The sequence below is a fragment of the Strigops habroptila genome, chromosome Z, assembly GCF_004027225.2.
Source record: "Strigops habroptila isolate Jane chromosome Z, bStrHab1.2.pri, whole genome shotgun sequence".
NCBI lineage: Eukaryota > Metazoa > Chordata > Aves > Psittaciformes > Psittacidae > Strigops > Strigops habroptila.
In genome coordinates, this window is record NC_044302.2 from 56,261,262 (window position 1) to 56,277,341 (window position 16,080).

A 16,080-nucleotide genomic window follows, 5' to 3' on the forward strand; every position below is an offset into this window, starting at 1 on the left:
CCAAGCTACCAAAATGAAACATCTGGCAGCAACTGGCAGAAGACCATACCTGTGGTGACCAAACATCTCTTTGTTACTGCCAATAGAACAAGTAATTGGAAATTGTTTTTTAATTTACACATGTAAGCATTGTCTGTTGTACTCAACACACTTTTGTCCAGTGTTGGTGCTGTGGCTGACCATTTTGAGGAGTACAGCTTCCACCTCTTCCATCTTGGACACCCAGTAGAAAGGAAATATTCTGACTTGCGCAGTCCCAGCTCCCAGTGAAGTAGGAGGATGCTACCATATGTCTTTTGCATGACTCTAGAGATATTCACATACAATGTTATCACTGGCAAAGAGCATCATCAACATATCCTCTAGTGCAGCGACACCCACCTGTACTAAGGAGCAAAGTGCGTAGTAGGTAAGAAAAATGGGAAGGAACAGTCAATGGTGCTCTAGGAACTGGTACAATAATCAGGAGTCAGGCAGGACTGGGATTTGGCAAGGAGCAGACTTGTCTCTCTTGTCATGGTAGGAAAATAATGAGTTATGACACTGTCACAAGGCTTTAATCCCTTAGTATGTTGGTTTTGAAGGATGACAGCAGCATGTGTAGGGACCATTGTTACCATTGCACCAATAACAACCACCAGCTTATCACTGCAGGCTGAATTATTTGTTGAATAGATGTTTTACCCTTTCTATTTACCCTTAAATGTGTTAAAGAAACAAAAGTTTTATCATGTTGTGTCTTTCTATGCATAGGTTTTCTATTCCATACCCTCAGACAAATACTGATGTAATTAAAAGAAACAAAAATAAAATTAAAAGACTTCAGGAACATGGAACTATACCAATAGCACTACATTTGCAGACCTTTTGTCAAATGCATTTACCTTTATGATGGCACTTGATTTGTGTCTTCTATATGTGTATGTGTGTGTGTATGTGTGTGTGTATGCTTTTTCAAACCATTATTTTCAAACCAACTGTTTCCCAGGTCAGAATGTGTTCTGTTCATCTGTTCAGAGGAAAGAACAAAGGGCACATTTGAAATCCCTTGTTGAAATCTATGAAAGATAAAATAAAAACATGTCATCTTGTATCAGCTGATTGCAAATAAGAGTGACTGATGACACATTTATCCAGATTTCTTTCCCAGCCACAGAGAGGTTAACAATTACAGAATCCAATTCAAAAAAAAAAAACAAAAAAAAACCAAACAATCACTTGATTTCAAACTGCATCATTTTTCAAAGTGCCTTTAGAGTTTTGTCAAAAGGTGCTGTTTCAAAGCATATCCAGGTAAGTTAGAACAATGACAGAGGCTTAAAAAACATTCAACAAAACCACAATGTCACTGTTTGGACTAGTCAATGGTCTTGTTTAAATATTTTTACAGTAGTACGACTTGCCAGATCTAGCAGAGAGGCTTTCATCATCACATGTGTCATGTTCTGCGGTTTTGTGCCACTGGCAATGCAATCTATCATTTTTGAAAACAGAACACCCTAGGAGCAAAAAAAAACTCTATTATTGACATCTCACACATCCCAAATGTCTTAAGCCAGCATCCCAAGAACTAGAGCGCAGGATCTGGGAAAAGAATTTTACTTATCCCTGAACATGTGCTTTACAGTTAAAGCTTCAAGACTGCAACGGGCATGAAGTTAGTTAAGTCATTCAAGAGATACGATTTATTTCAGTAGGACAAAGAAAACTTTGAAATATGCTCCTTATTCTTTCCCATCGAGCTTACTCCATGTGCTAGAAATGAAGAACAGTGACCACAGGCTGGCAGTTGTGGTACCCCGCTTCAGCTCAGCCCAATTGTCTGTCTCTATTTGGCTGTACTCCTTTGATAACAACAGGCTGCTGAGGGAGTATCCTCTCCCACATTTAGCTTGTTCAGTTAGAGCAATACACTGCATTTAACTATTACTTTATTAAGTCTGTACCTAGACAAAGTATGAAACTGATAAGCAACTGAGAACTGATAAGCATTGAGAACTGTGCTTAAGTGGCAAGAAAATGACCTTTGCAGTTTTTAGCAAGCGTTATACTCAAAACCAAAAAACTGCCTCCCCCCCAGAAAAAAAAAAAAAAAAAAAAGAAAAAGAACAGGGTAAAAAAAAAAAGTTCAGGCTCTTTTACCATACTGAAGAATGAAACTAGCAAAGAATTTCTAGATAAAATGAGAGGGGGGCTATATGGCAGTTGTAACGCAAGCTGTATGGATGTTTATGGCCTACCTCTAATCCTTTTATACCATTCAGGTAGCAGAAAAGGCTTTGGATAGATGTAGATGGATGTTCAGGCAGTGGAAACCACAAAGCAGCCAGAACAGTCCACTGAGTGTTGTTCACAGTCAGGCAGCAGAGTTCCTTTCCCATCACACATCTGCAGGTGTAATTGTATGCTTCAGAGAGCATCACCACTGCAGCACATGAGTAATAACACCAGCCAAGACTGCACTGAATGAGCATTATCTACAATGGCAGGAGGCATCAAGGAATGCAAAGAAGGCCTCTTTTGGGAACATTTTCAAATGTTGGAAAAGAAAGCATCAGCCATTTGAACTTTTCTGATCCCCAAATTACCAAACCCCAAAAATATCTCAGGGAAAAATAGATTATTCCCATTGTAGTATTTTCTCTGCTTTTGAAAGCTTTTTTGGTTATTAAAGGAAGTGTAACTCAATTGGAATAGTTGGAATACTGTAACTCAAACTGGAATGCTTCTCCTCTGCTCCCACCTTGATGTCTAGGATTTAAAACCTGCAGCATGCATGTTCTGGGTAAAGCAAATTATTGCATGAGTTTCACCTGCTTCAGTACTGAAAGCTCACAATGTGGATGTGTCTTCAGCTGCCTTTCCAAAGAGCTGTGTCAAAACAGGCCTGGAGCCAGGAAGCCCTGATACCTACCACTGGGCATGATACAGTCTCACTTGGGAAATTCATGCCGGCTTGATCCTGAAAGACATTAAGCACCTCCTGTGAGACACAGAGATGCGGCCCTGGCATGGATTTCTGCTGATGTGTATCTTCTGGAATACCATTTATCTTTTCTGCTGCCGTGGTGAGTAGAGTATGACGAGGAGGAGTTGGATGTTGCAACATTGTGCTTGCACTGCTGACATGCCAGATGGCAAAAAAAATCTGTTAGCACAGGGGTGGATGATGTCGGATGATGCTAGCTTGTTCTCTCTGTGTGTAAAGGCAACAAGAACAAAAAGCAGCTGTAAAGATTGTGCTCTTAAAAGAGGCAAGTACACACCTTGGAAGGGGTAGGCATGACTGGCCCACCCTGGGCTCAAATAAGCAAATGCAATTTGTTACTGTTATGTAGGAAGAGCTCTTATTGCAGATTAATAAAACCCAGTGTTGCTTAATAGGGCAATTTACATATGTGTGCAGTACTGACTTGCAGGGATACTGAACAGTAATTGTCATCTTCCTCTCCTCAGTCTCTTCCCCCCACTGCTCCCCAGCAGTAACAAACACACATTGGGCTCATGTTCCTTCATCTGCTTGCTTGGTAATTGTGTTACTTAAGGATAGCAGAACAGCCCTGAAGTCTGAAGCTGCTTTTCTCTTATAAACATATTTAGAAAGTAAATTACAAGATTTCAGCAGAGCATACAAGTTTGGGGCTCACGTAATGACAGATAGCTTTTGCTCTCACATTACCCTTGCCAGTGAATGGCCTCCAAGTTACTGATATTTCGGTACCTTTGCCAGTCCAGTTACTGACGATTGATAGCCATACCGTTAAATAAATCTATTTATGTAAGAACAACTCAGCAAACGCTATATGGAGGTGTCAGTGGAGGTGGCAACATGCAGGGTGTCAGAGGCTCTGGATGTTTTCGGCTATTAAACGATTGAACGTAGGGACGACATTGCCCTCTCGTGGGTAATCGCTGAAATGGAAAATGGCAAGCTCCAGCCTTGCGGCCGGCCTGGTTTATTAATCTTGCAAGTCTCATCGCAGCAGGCGCTTAAACCTCTTGACATTTTCATTCCATGTGCTCAGGTCATTCAGAGTTGAGAACCTGTGGCATGCTACAGGACTGGGACTTAGTCTTGTTAGAAAATTCATTGTTGTTGGCTAGCACTCACCTCTGAGACCGTGGCTCGGAAATAGCCCTGTAAATGCCAGATATTTGAGCTCAGAACTGTCTTTACTGGAAGAACACAGGGAAAAACACTGCTTTTTAGTGTTTTAGCTTAAAAGCTAAGACACAGAGCTAGGCCACTGAGAGTGAAATCTGGCCAGAACTGCTCTGCTTTTAAAATGCCCCTTCTTTTCTGTTTGTCACCAAGTGCTTAACCTAAGTAGTTCAGATCATGTCTCCTAAAAGAGTAATTCTTACAGTATGGAGCAGAAGGATGAAGGTGAGATGGGATTAATTTCAGAAAACATTTAAGCTATTTATGGACTTCATTGAAATCTGTGGCATAGAGTGGATGGCTGGCCTGCCACAACAGTTGTGAACATGAAAAATGGGCTGTCCTGAAGGGATACATATTATAAAGAGAGCTGATTTTGATTTTTTTGCACAGATCTTTTCAGAGAACCTGGCTGTAGAAGATGAACTATTCAGCTGGTAAACTAGGGATGGAGGAGAGGGAGCAAAAGCAAGCAAAAGAGGACAAGTTGAGGACAGGAAAGCTGACAACCTAGAGTGGTTTTGCCTTGAGCAAAGCAATGTTTTTCCTGTGCCTAGAAATATTTCCGAAGTTCACATTGCTGTAATGACAAAAATGCCAAAATTGCTAATCTCAGAATACCTTTATGAAGGAGGCATATTGTTTGTACAGGTCAACAGCATACACAGGATTGTTACATTAAGCATGGCTGCTTGGATATTACTTATTAATAAACATTCTCTCCTCAACCCCAGAAAAATGCCCCCAACTCCTCTCATCCACTGTGAAGAGCAGCTGTTAACAATCACAGAGGAACTACATAAGAAGACATTAAACTAGCAATGTTCTCGTTTTAAAATTACTTATCTCCCATTCTGCCCATGTATATATATACACACACACATATTTTACATGTATATATACATACACATAAAAATGTGAGTAGGAACTGCAGTGACTAAGGAAAACCTTAATTTACCAAAGTCCTTGATCAAACTGTCTCGATTTCAATTTATTTGGGATGGAGTGCAAATACTGAAAGAACAAGCAATAGCTTGCTCAGAAAGCAAACAGTGCTTTGAAGATTCAGCTGACTGCTGGAAAGGTGAGATGGGAGATAAAAGGTCTATCTAACAGATCAATGCACACCGAAAAAAACCACATTCAGGAATCTTGTCTTTCAGGATAACACAGTAGAAGAGAATGCTAGCACTTTTAAAAAATAGCTACTTTTATTGTGTTGAATATTACATGTATAGAGTGTTTAAAGAGAGAAAAATGGTAGCAATAGCCCTAATATAATAGAACAAAATTAACTGTTTCAGTGCCGTCGTGTAATGCTGGATCTGAGTGGCAATCAGCACAGCAGCCATGTCTTCTGCACATGCTGCGTGCTGGCGCAGCACTGCACTGCGGGGCAGGCGAACTACACGGTGAGTACCCCAGCTGCAAAACCGGGGCGGGTCTCTGCCAGCCCTCCCGCAGCCCTCAGCATCTCTTCTGGACAGCAGGGGTCCCCAGCGTCCATCCACAGCACTACATGTAGCCAGACACATACCCTCTGTGAACGTGGTGACTGTCGCCTGGTTTTGCAAGGGCCTCCTGGCTCCTTCATGCCACGTCTGCTGGTGACAGAGCAGGTTTCCAGTATAAAAAAGAAGAGAAAGAGCACCTGGCCTCCTGGCTATAGTAGGTGTTTCACCAAGTCTGGGTGTCCGCTCTGGTGCACAACACGAGGTATGAGAATACACAACGCAAATATGAGAATGTCTTCTTGTCTGAGTGAGAAGAGGGTGGAGGTATCCCAGTGTAACCTCATCCCCCTTGGATCCTCTCTTAACATGCAGCCCCCAGCCTCTTCTGCTCCAGTCACTGCTTGTCCCAATGCTGCCAGTATATCCCAGCACAGAACTCTACGGCTGCAAGACAAAATTCAATTTCCCTCACTCCAGATCATCCCATTCCTTTCAAACGTCTCCCTAAATTCCAACTCTGAGCTGCCTGTCTTCCCCTGTCTTCTCATCCCACCCTAAGCTCTCTGTCCAGAAGCCAGATGCCTCCTACTCTGCTGGCTGAGGTACTGCTACTCCCCTTCCACGCAACAACTCTGGCTCCTGCTTTCACAATGGTTAAAAACCACCGGCACAAGCTGCTTTTACCAAGAATATGCCTGGGCAAGACTCTGAGAGCAGGAAAGGAGAATGTGTCCTGGAAAAATGGGCACAGTAGCCATACGAGAAGCATATTTAAGTGTGTCCTTAAGACAACCAGCCAGTATTCGTACCACTTTAAAATGGGCTTAGAAGGTACCTGCAGTGACTCTGCACCCTTCCCATGTCCTACATTATTGTCTGGTGTCATAAGTGTGCTGGAATATCATTATTTTTCTTGGAGTAAGTATTCTTTTCATTTACTGGAACTATATAATTCTTATTGGAGTAAATATTCTCTCTTCTTTTTCTTGTTTAGGATATACATTGGTTTGATGCTGGAAATGTGTAATTAACTTACTAAAGTGGTGTTTTTCTCTAAAGAGAAAAAGACGGATGCATGAAGGCATAAACTCATTTAGCAATTACAGCTACAGGCCTTTTGGCTATTTCATGTTTCATACTCACAGCAACTGATGGTGCTTTCCAAATATTTCAGACCAAGAGAGTATAACTTTTCACACTCCTTTACAATCAGCTTTGCTAATGAAAAACATTATAAAGGCAATATGGTTTTGTGAGTCACCTGTAGATTATCTGCCATAATTGTGCAATGAGTCCACAGCCATTGTTTGGTAACCACTAGCTTAGCAATCAAATCATACCACAGTTTGTGTTTAGGTCCTGGCATTGCCACAAATTTCACAGGCAACCTTTCCAGACACTTTCATTATGTCTTATTTTCTCCATCAGTAAAATGAATACAGATCATATCAGCTGCTTCCCAGGACTGTTAGGATGACTGGTGTTTTGATAATGGTGAAATCTGGGTGGACGTGAACAAATAGGCACAAAGTCTCATTACTATATTTTACCATCAAATAAACGCTTGAGTTAGACTTCAGGAGACTTTAAGAAGAGTGGATTAGGAAACTAAAAAATAAGCAAGGACTAAGCAACAAAGAATGCTCATAATCTTTTGTTAAATTGGGTATTTGAGAAAAAAATACTTCGTTTAACAGTCACAGAAAACAGGCAGGTTCATCCACAAGAGAAGAAAGACAAAACAAAAAAAAACCCCAACCATACAAAAGTAAATAATTCTGCCTTTGGCTAATGCCTTGCCTTCCCTGGACCTGGGTAGTGGCATAATTTGCCACAATGTTTTAAAAACCAGAATGCTTTAGCCACTGAATAATGTCCATTTTTCTTTTGTTTGGAACACCTTTTAAGTCATCATTTTCCTGGCTTGTTTACAGCTTTGCAGCTTCTAATATTTGAAACAAAAGGCTTTTCTACAAGACTAAATTAAAAAAGGATTGTTGCATTTTTTCTCGTAATAGATCTTTTTCCTAGTGGACAAATCACATTGTTCAACTGAAGGCTAGGAAATGAACCTTAAAAATCTGCCCTGGAATCTACTATTTTTCTTGCGCTTACTAGTTTCTGTTTGTGAATCTATTTGCTGGTTTCATTGCAAAGAACAATGCTCTTCTATTCATTTTTGCAGTTATGAGTCCTAAGAGAAAAAACATTCTGCTTTTCATCATTGCTACTTCCATCAATTTGCTTTTGCTGTTATTACAGTCTGTAGCAGCCCAGCTGAAGATTTCCACCTCATGCAAAATAATGCAAGAGTACCGCTGTTCCACATTTGCAGTACTCAATGACACGAATCATTATTTTTGAGCATGCTGATAAAAATGCTTAGGATTGTACATTTTACATGGACAATAGTAGTTACTTTGGTATATAATGGGACCTACTTTACATTGTATTTTCATCTAAAATTATGGGTAATATTTATGTAAATTATGGAGGTGTTCTCAACCAGTGACTGAGGGCAAACCAAGAAAACAGTACCCCTTGAGATGAATGTCAGTGGTTGTGGTGAGATTAGTGCCAGGAGAGCAAGATAAATTTCATTGGTGTGCTAAAAATCATCCTTGAATTATTTAAATCTAACTTAAATCCTCTTTTCAGAATCTAACTTAAATGGTCAATGGACCCTTTTCTAGCACAGGGGAGAATTTATCTTCAAGCATCTTTCTAGTCTCATATGGACATTTGTGCATTTCAGGGATGGCTTACGAACATGGTTTAGTTTTTCTCTGGAGACTTTCACCTGCCTGAGACAGAGCTGTGATGAGCTAACTTCCTGAGCACTGTCAGCAGATCCAGACATGCCTGTAACTAATAACGTGTCATCTCACCCTCTGAACTAGAAAGAAAATAGGGGAGGGAATGAAAAAGATTTTAAATTAATTTTAAACAGAAGCACAGTTTCATAGTTGCTTTTGTTTTACACACAGTAACAGATTTCCTGCTGTGACAAAACCAGAAGCCTGAGAAATCACTTGCAGTATTCGCACTGGGATCAGACAGTTACCATGCAGGGCATCAGGTCAGTGAAATTCCTTAAATATTTACCATTCAGAAACAGAAATGAAAGATCAACGACAACTTTCTTGCAATAATTTAGCATTAGATTTGGGAGAATCAAAGATATTTGGATCCTCCTGCAACCTCTCATGGAATAAAGTAAAATACCGCTTGAAAGAAGTGCTATTTCACTCTGGGCGATCAATTGTGCGAGAACAAGATTTTGTGTTTCAAGGCTGTTAAAAATCTAGTGACATAGCTTTTGTGCCTTTTTAAAACCTCAGAAGCAAGCTTTGTGAGTACATATTCTCTTTCCAATAAAATAGATTCTTTCATAACAATTTGATTTTTTAAGATAACCTAGAAGATAGAGGGATTCTTAGTGTAGCTGTGTATCGGGAATAGCAGGAATGCAACCAGGAAGAGTGGTGCTTTGCTGATAAAACCTAATAAACGTGGAGTTATGAATGTCCCACTAAATCACCATGAGATAAATGATTTTTTTTTAATTTCTCTTTTGTTAAACTGTATATTTGTTACCTACTGTCCCATCCTGAGTATCTGAGATGAACTAGAAATGTTTGCCTGTCTGATCTAGAGGCCTTCGTGCTTTCTTAGTTATCCACGGTCAATCGGTAGTTATTTCCAGTTTATTTTCAAGATCCTATAACAGCAATTTAAGTCTTAAAGAAACTTTCTGAAGTATTACAAAAGTAAAACATGGAATTATCTTCATGAAGTAATACACTGTTGGATAGCTTAGTTTTTGTGTGCTTTAAGATGAGCTATTTCTGGGAAGATCGTATGATATCGACTGATATAAATCACAGTTCTGCATATTTAAATCAGATATCCATACACAGACCTTAAATTTTGAACCTCATTTTCTTCTTAACTACCAGACTGTAACTCACTGGGATAACTTTATACATTAATCAATTTTACTGATTATATGACTTGCAAATTAGACCTAATACAAATAAAATAAGCCTGCTAGAAGGTTTTCTATTACTAATGTATGAAAATTTAGGAGCTAGTGTACTTCAGTATAAGTGGTAAACATGGATGACAAAAACTTGAAAAACACATGGAAAAGTAAAGTTTATATGCTAGAGGTTATATGCTGGAAACCAGCAGGTGACTACTGCTTCAGGGCCAACACCTACAGTAACTGACCCTGCATTCAGTAAAGTGCGATGTCTGGCGAGCTTAAGATAACCCTTCTCATGAGTCCTCAGGAGCTGTTCCTTAGAGAAGACATTTAAGGATTCAGAGAGGAATCTGAACATCTCATGGCACCTGAACAGGTAAGATTTCCCAACGTGGGCACAACACAGTGCAGAGAGAGGGGGTGGTAACACTTATAATTTGCAGTCTTTTTCCTCCTTCACCTTGCCTAGCAAAGGAGCAAGCCTGTCTCTTTTTTACCCTTGGATAGGGATTCAGGTTTGGCTTCTGCTGCTGGATCTCAGCTTTGCTGTTCCATACAGAAAGCAAGGGTAATACAGTGGAGTAGGAGTGGTCCCTCCCACCCCCCTGCCTTGGCCTTGGGTCTTAAGCAACAGGTACCAGCCTGAAGGCAACTGGCCAGGCTAATAGCAAATTCAGGCTAATACGTGTTCCCCCTTTTCAGCTCTTCCTCCTAGCAGGAGCAGCTGCAGCTGGTTGTGTCTTTTGCTAGCTTGCATAACTCTCACCCACTCCCTTACTATTTTAAGTAGAAGAGACCCTCCCACATCCCACTTCAGTAATCACCCTGGCTCTAACTGGCATGATAACTACACCACTCTTGTGGAAGCCCTGCACTAATGGATTATCTACATGTCAAGTGCAGTTGGGGTGTAGCAACAAATTATTTGTCAACAAATGCAGTTCGTCAACAAACACAGCTGGGAATGTACAGTGGAATATCCAGACTGCACTTGATGGTCCCATCAAGTTCTTTCCTTTAAGTTCTAACAGATCAAATACTTCTAATATAGCTGCTAGTGCTCTGAAATTTTATATTGCATATTGTGGTTGGCATCTGACCATTAGAATGTTCTAGGATGAGATTAACAATAAATACCTCAAACTAATAGTCTTCCTTCAAAGGACAAGCATGTAAACTCTTTTTAAAACATATCTGGTAAACAGATTACACACACGGCTTGATTTGTGAGCAAGAAGCATTCTGCCTGGACCCATGGAATCAAGTTAGCCATTCAGAAATTCCAAGGCTTGAAATACAACAGAACATAAATTGCTAAGAAGTGGTCTGAGCTATTATGCTTTTGTGCATTGCTACACAAAATACCTGTCGAAGTGTAAACACGCAGTCTACTTTGCAGATTCAGATCAGGCAGGAGAAGATTATTTCTACAGCTGTAGGAAAGAACGCAGAAAGACAGAAGTTCAGCCCTGTTTTGATATGAACTCTGTCTTAATGCAACAGTGCTAGGGTTTATATACTTTTGCAACAGATATAAACTGCTTTGCAAAGGGGCTTGATATGACAGAGCAGCATTTGTATAAAAGGGAACTGTGTTCCAGCAGATGTACTCATTTTTTCCTGTGTCATGCTGTAAGCCTAGCTGATAACCCAGTACCATGCAGCCTCTCACTCACCTTCCCCTTTCCCTCTCTGAGTGGGATGGAGAGGAGAATTGAAAGAATGTAAACCCCACGGGTTGAGATAAGAACAGTTTAATAACTAACGTACAAGACAATACTACTACTAATAATAATGATAATTACAATGATAAGGGAAATAACAAGGGGACAGAATATAAAACTAAAAAGGAAAAGGGAAAAAAAAAACAACAAACACAAGTGATGCACAATACAATTGCTCACCACCCACAGACCGATACCCAGGTCATGCCCGAGCAGTGATTGGCCCCTTCCAGGTGACTCCCCCCAGTTTGTACATGGGGCATGACGTGCTGTGGTATGGTACCCCTTTGGCCAGTTTGGGTCAGGTGTCCTGTCTCTGCTTCCTCACAGCTTCTTATGCCCTTCCTCACTGGCAGAGCACGAGAGACTGAAAAGTCCTTGATCAGGGTAAGCATTACTTAGCAACAACTAAAACATCAATGTGTTATCAGCATTGTTCTCAGACTAAAGCCAAAACACAGCACTGTACCAACTACTAGGAAGGAGAAAAAAATAACTGTTACAGCTGAACCCAGGACATCCTGATAACTCAGAAATTGCAGCCATATGACCTCCACATTCCTCTGTCTAGCTCCTTTATCTTTCACTCATGCAGCTTCTGTGTTCTTGACCCAATTTTAAGCATAGCAAGGCCTGCTTCCACATACCCACCAGGAAGTTGCTGGGCTTGGACATTTGCTAGAAGATTCAGACAAATTCTGCTCCCTTGACTTGAGAAGAAAGCTGAAGGTTTGAAGTTTTGTAATTTAATGCCATCTAGTTGAAAAGCTTGCATTTTGGAGGGCCATTATTGTTCATGTTCTGCCCTGCAAAGAAGGGCTTGGAGGTATCGGCTGAAGAGAAACCGAACATAAGCCAGCTTCAGTGTGTGCTCGAAGCCCAGAAAGCCAACCATATTCTGGGCTGCATCAAAAGAAGTGTGACCAGCAGGTCAAAGGAGGTGATCCTGCCACTCTACTCCACTCTCGTGAGACCCTGCCTGGACCACTGTGTGCAGTTCTAGGGTTCCCAACACAAGAAGGATGTGTACCTGTTGGAGAAGGTCCAGAGGAGGGCACAAAAATGATCAAATGGCTAGAGCACCTCTCCTATGAAGACAGGCTGAGAGACTTGGGCTTGTTCAGCTTGGAGAAAAGAAGGCTCTGGGAGACCTTGCAACAGTCTTCCAGTACCTAAAGGGGGCCTACAAGAAAGCTGGAGAGGGACTTTTTAACAGGGTGTGTAGTGACAGGACAGAAGGGAATGGTTTTAAGCTGAAAGAGGGGATATTCAGATTAGACATTAGGATTAAAGTTTTTACTATTATCATGTTGAGACACTAGCACAGATTGCCCAGAAAAGTTGTGGCTGTCCCATCCCTGGCAGTGTTCAGGCTGGATGGGGCTTTGAGCTATCTCGTCTAGTTGAAGGTGTCCGTGCCCATGACAGGGAGGTTGGAATTAGATGATCATTAAGGTCACTTCCAACCCAAACCATTCCATCATTCTATGGTAAGAGTCTGTGTTTGGGATACTTCTGCCTTGGTCTCTGCACAAGATCTGTCCTTCTGCACCATGCACAGTAAAATCCTCCATTTACTTGAATTCTTGTGTGGCCTTAAACGTGCAATTGCTTAAATTTCAAAACAGATATCATTTAGAAAAGAACTGTCTGTTCTCTCAGAGGAGTGTGACAATGTGTTAACTTCAAATCTAAATTGGGATACTGTTAATGGGAATACTATGCTGGTGATAAGTGTTAGTCAAGGCTATTAGTAAAAGCAGCATGTCCTGCTTTTGGCTGGGATAGGGTTATTTTTCTTCCTAGTAGCTGATGCAGTGCAGTGTTTCAGCTTGAGTCTGAGAACAATGCTGATAACGCACCGATATTTTAGTTGTTGCTCAGTAGCACCTACCCTGATCAAGGACTTTTCAGTCTCATGCTCTGCCAGTGAGGAGGGGCACAAGAAGCCGGGAGGAAGCAGAGACAGGACACCTGACCCAAACTGGGCAAGGGGGTATTTCACACCACAGCACGTCATGCCCAGTATATAAACTGGAGGGAGTCACCCCAAAGAGCAGATCACCACTGGGTATTGGTCAGCAGGTGGTAAGCAATTGTGTTGCTCATCACTTCTTTTTTCTCGGGGAGTGGGGTTTATTACTTCCTTCCTCCCTTTCTTTCTCTTACCCCCCAACCCTCTTATTATTGCTGCTGTTGTTGTTATAATAATATTTTACTTTTATTTCAATCATTAAACTTACCTCATGGGTTCTTACCTCAACCCATGGCGGTTTTTTACATTTTTTTTTCTGATTCTCCTCCCTGTCCCACTGGGGACTGGGGGTGTGAGCAAGAAGCTGTGTGGTACTTAATTGCTGGCTGGGCTTAAACCATAACACAGCACTGTTCACAACCACAGGCTAGCTGCAGTGCTGAATATGGAACCAGGGAACAGTGCATCTGTGTTTCAGTGTTAATAAGCAAGGATACAATCAAGATCTCAAATCATTCCTGTTGCCAGCCCTTCAGTCTTCACTCTCTTCACCACACAGGACTACATGTGATTGCAAACTAGGAAGTTGTAGGAAGAAGGTACCTAGACTTAGATGATGGAAATTTGCTTTGGTGATGCTGACAACCTACAGGTGCGCACATCCAATATATGTAGACTGTACAGGGTCACAAAATCCGTGTGCACTGGCATTGCACCACCTTACCTGGGGCTCCAGAGGACCCTTCAAAGGTCTTCATCTTCATTGTGTTATTATATGACATACCAGGAGAAACTAGGAGCAGAGTGACTGAGTCACTTGCACAGTGAAAAAGAGAATAAAGAGAATAGAAGTCTCAAGGTACCATTTGAGGCTCAGAATATTGTTTTTAATCTCAGAGGTAAACATAACCAGTAGATGGCTGTATAAATGAAACAACTATATGTATCCTCCTCTATGTTTAGCACACAGGCTATCTGTTAAGGAAAGCTTGGGCCTCAGACTGTCCTCTTAGAAAGCTGGGTGCATTTCAAAATGAAACGGAAACACCAAAACACAGAATCACAGCCTTGCTTTGGGAAAAAAACTCCATTTACTTGCGTAAAATAATTTCGCTTGAAAACAATTTTGATCCAAGCATAGTAATAATGATATATTTTGTGTTTGCATGGGAACTGTGCCCTCATGTTATACTCAGGAAACTACTCATCTCTGAAAAATATTTTCTTTGATGTCCTGTGCATGTACTTAAGGTTATTAGTATGAGAAATGCTGGGGAGGTTTAGCTACTGTCTATGCAAAACAGTTTTTATCATTTCAAGGATCTCTTAATTTATTATCATTTCACAAATCTAAGGAGGCATAGTTATGGGATCAGCATAGTAAGAAACATTTCCAGGACAGTAGTTGTATCTATTCACAACCAGCCTGCACAGTTTCATTTACCTATTTGAATCTCAGTTCCTACTCAGACAGGAATTTTAGAACACTCCTGTGTTAAATTATTTCAACTTGTGTTTGAAGTATTTACTTGGGACTGTACCACTGTGCTTAAATTCAGGGGTTTTGATAGAAACAATGCTTTCCATAGCAACTTGTTTAGTTGACATTGATAGCACTTCTTAACATTGGAAGGTCATGAATTAATCCAGGGAAATTTAACTGAAATTGAGGAGGTAAAAGGCTTGGATTTGCTCACCTAAATGTTCATCTTCACAGAAACTGACATAATAAAATTTGAGGTTGTCCATTTATCAATAATGCCTACACAGAGAACACGTAACAGGTCAAGCTGACTCTTACCAGTGTATGACAAGTAACTCAGCTGTACAAAAAGCAGAATCAAGTTATGCACAGGGTGGAAATGGTGTGAGAAACAGGAAGCTGCAATGTATGCATCAATTGTTACTTGTTTTCTGAGGAAAAGGTTTGCAGTCTACTCTTTTCTCTTACTGCAAGAAGGTACTGATATTTCATTTTGTATGTAGTCTCAGTTGAGATGCAAAGTGTGTATTAAAAATGCATATTCAAGAAATCATTACAGCATTTCAAGAAGTTTCCAAGTATCCACTTCAGACCTTTATTATTCTTCACCCCAAATCTCAAAATTATTGTTTAGGTGTGACAAAAGCTTTTCTAATTTCCCTTTTTTGATTCCCAGAGAAAATGTAGGATTTTTGATACTGACAACTCTTTCCTGCATAGGTATATATCATGGTCTTGTCACATTTTGGGGTAAGACTTGCAGTGTTCATCTGCACCTAGTCTCCCCCCTCAAAAGTCACAGTATGAATCAATTCACAAAGTATCAACTGATAATCCTTGCCATTTTTCCTAACAAAATAACTCTGCATAAATTAAAAAAGAATAAGGTTAAAAAAAAATAAACCACAACTGTATGTTCTGAAGTAATCTTAACACACATTGCTCCATTAATTAATTACTAACAATGGGCAATATCTTGTTCAATGGAATAAGGAAGGACACTCCTCCTCTTAATCTTAGTTGGTTTTTAGTTGATTCCTGTATGTGTGCAGCACCTATCAATACTACTATGCTACTGTCTATTGTTAGATAAAAATATACACACTTTTCCTCCTCATTAGGAAAAAGTACTAGTATTCTCTAATACTCAAGGTAACTTTAAGATGGAGGATAGAATGTTGCTAGTGAATTGAACATATTTAAGAGAGTTAAAAGGACAATTCTGTAAATTCAAATACCGGTACACTGCTAAGTTTCCACATTCAGGCAACATTATTTGCAAAAAATAAAAAAT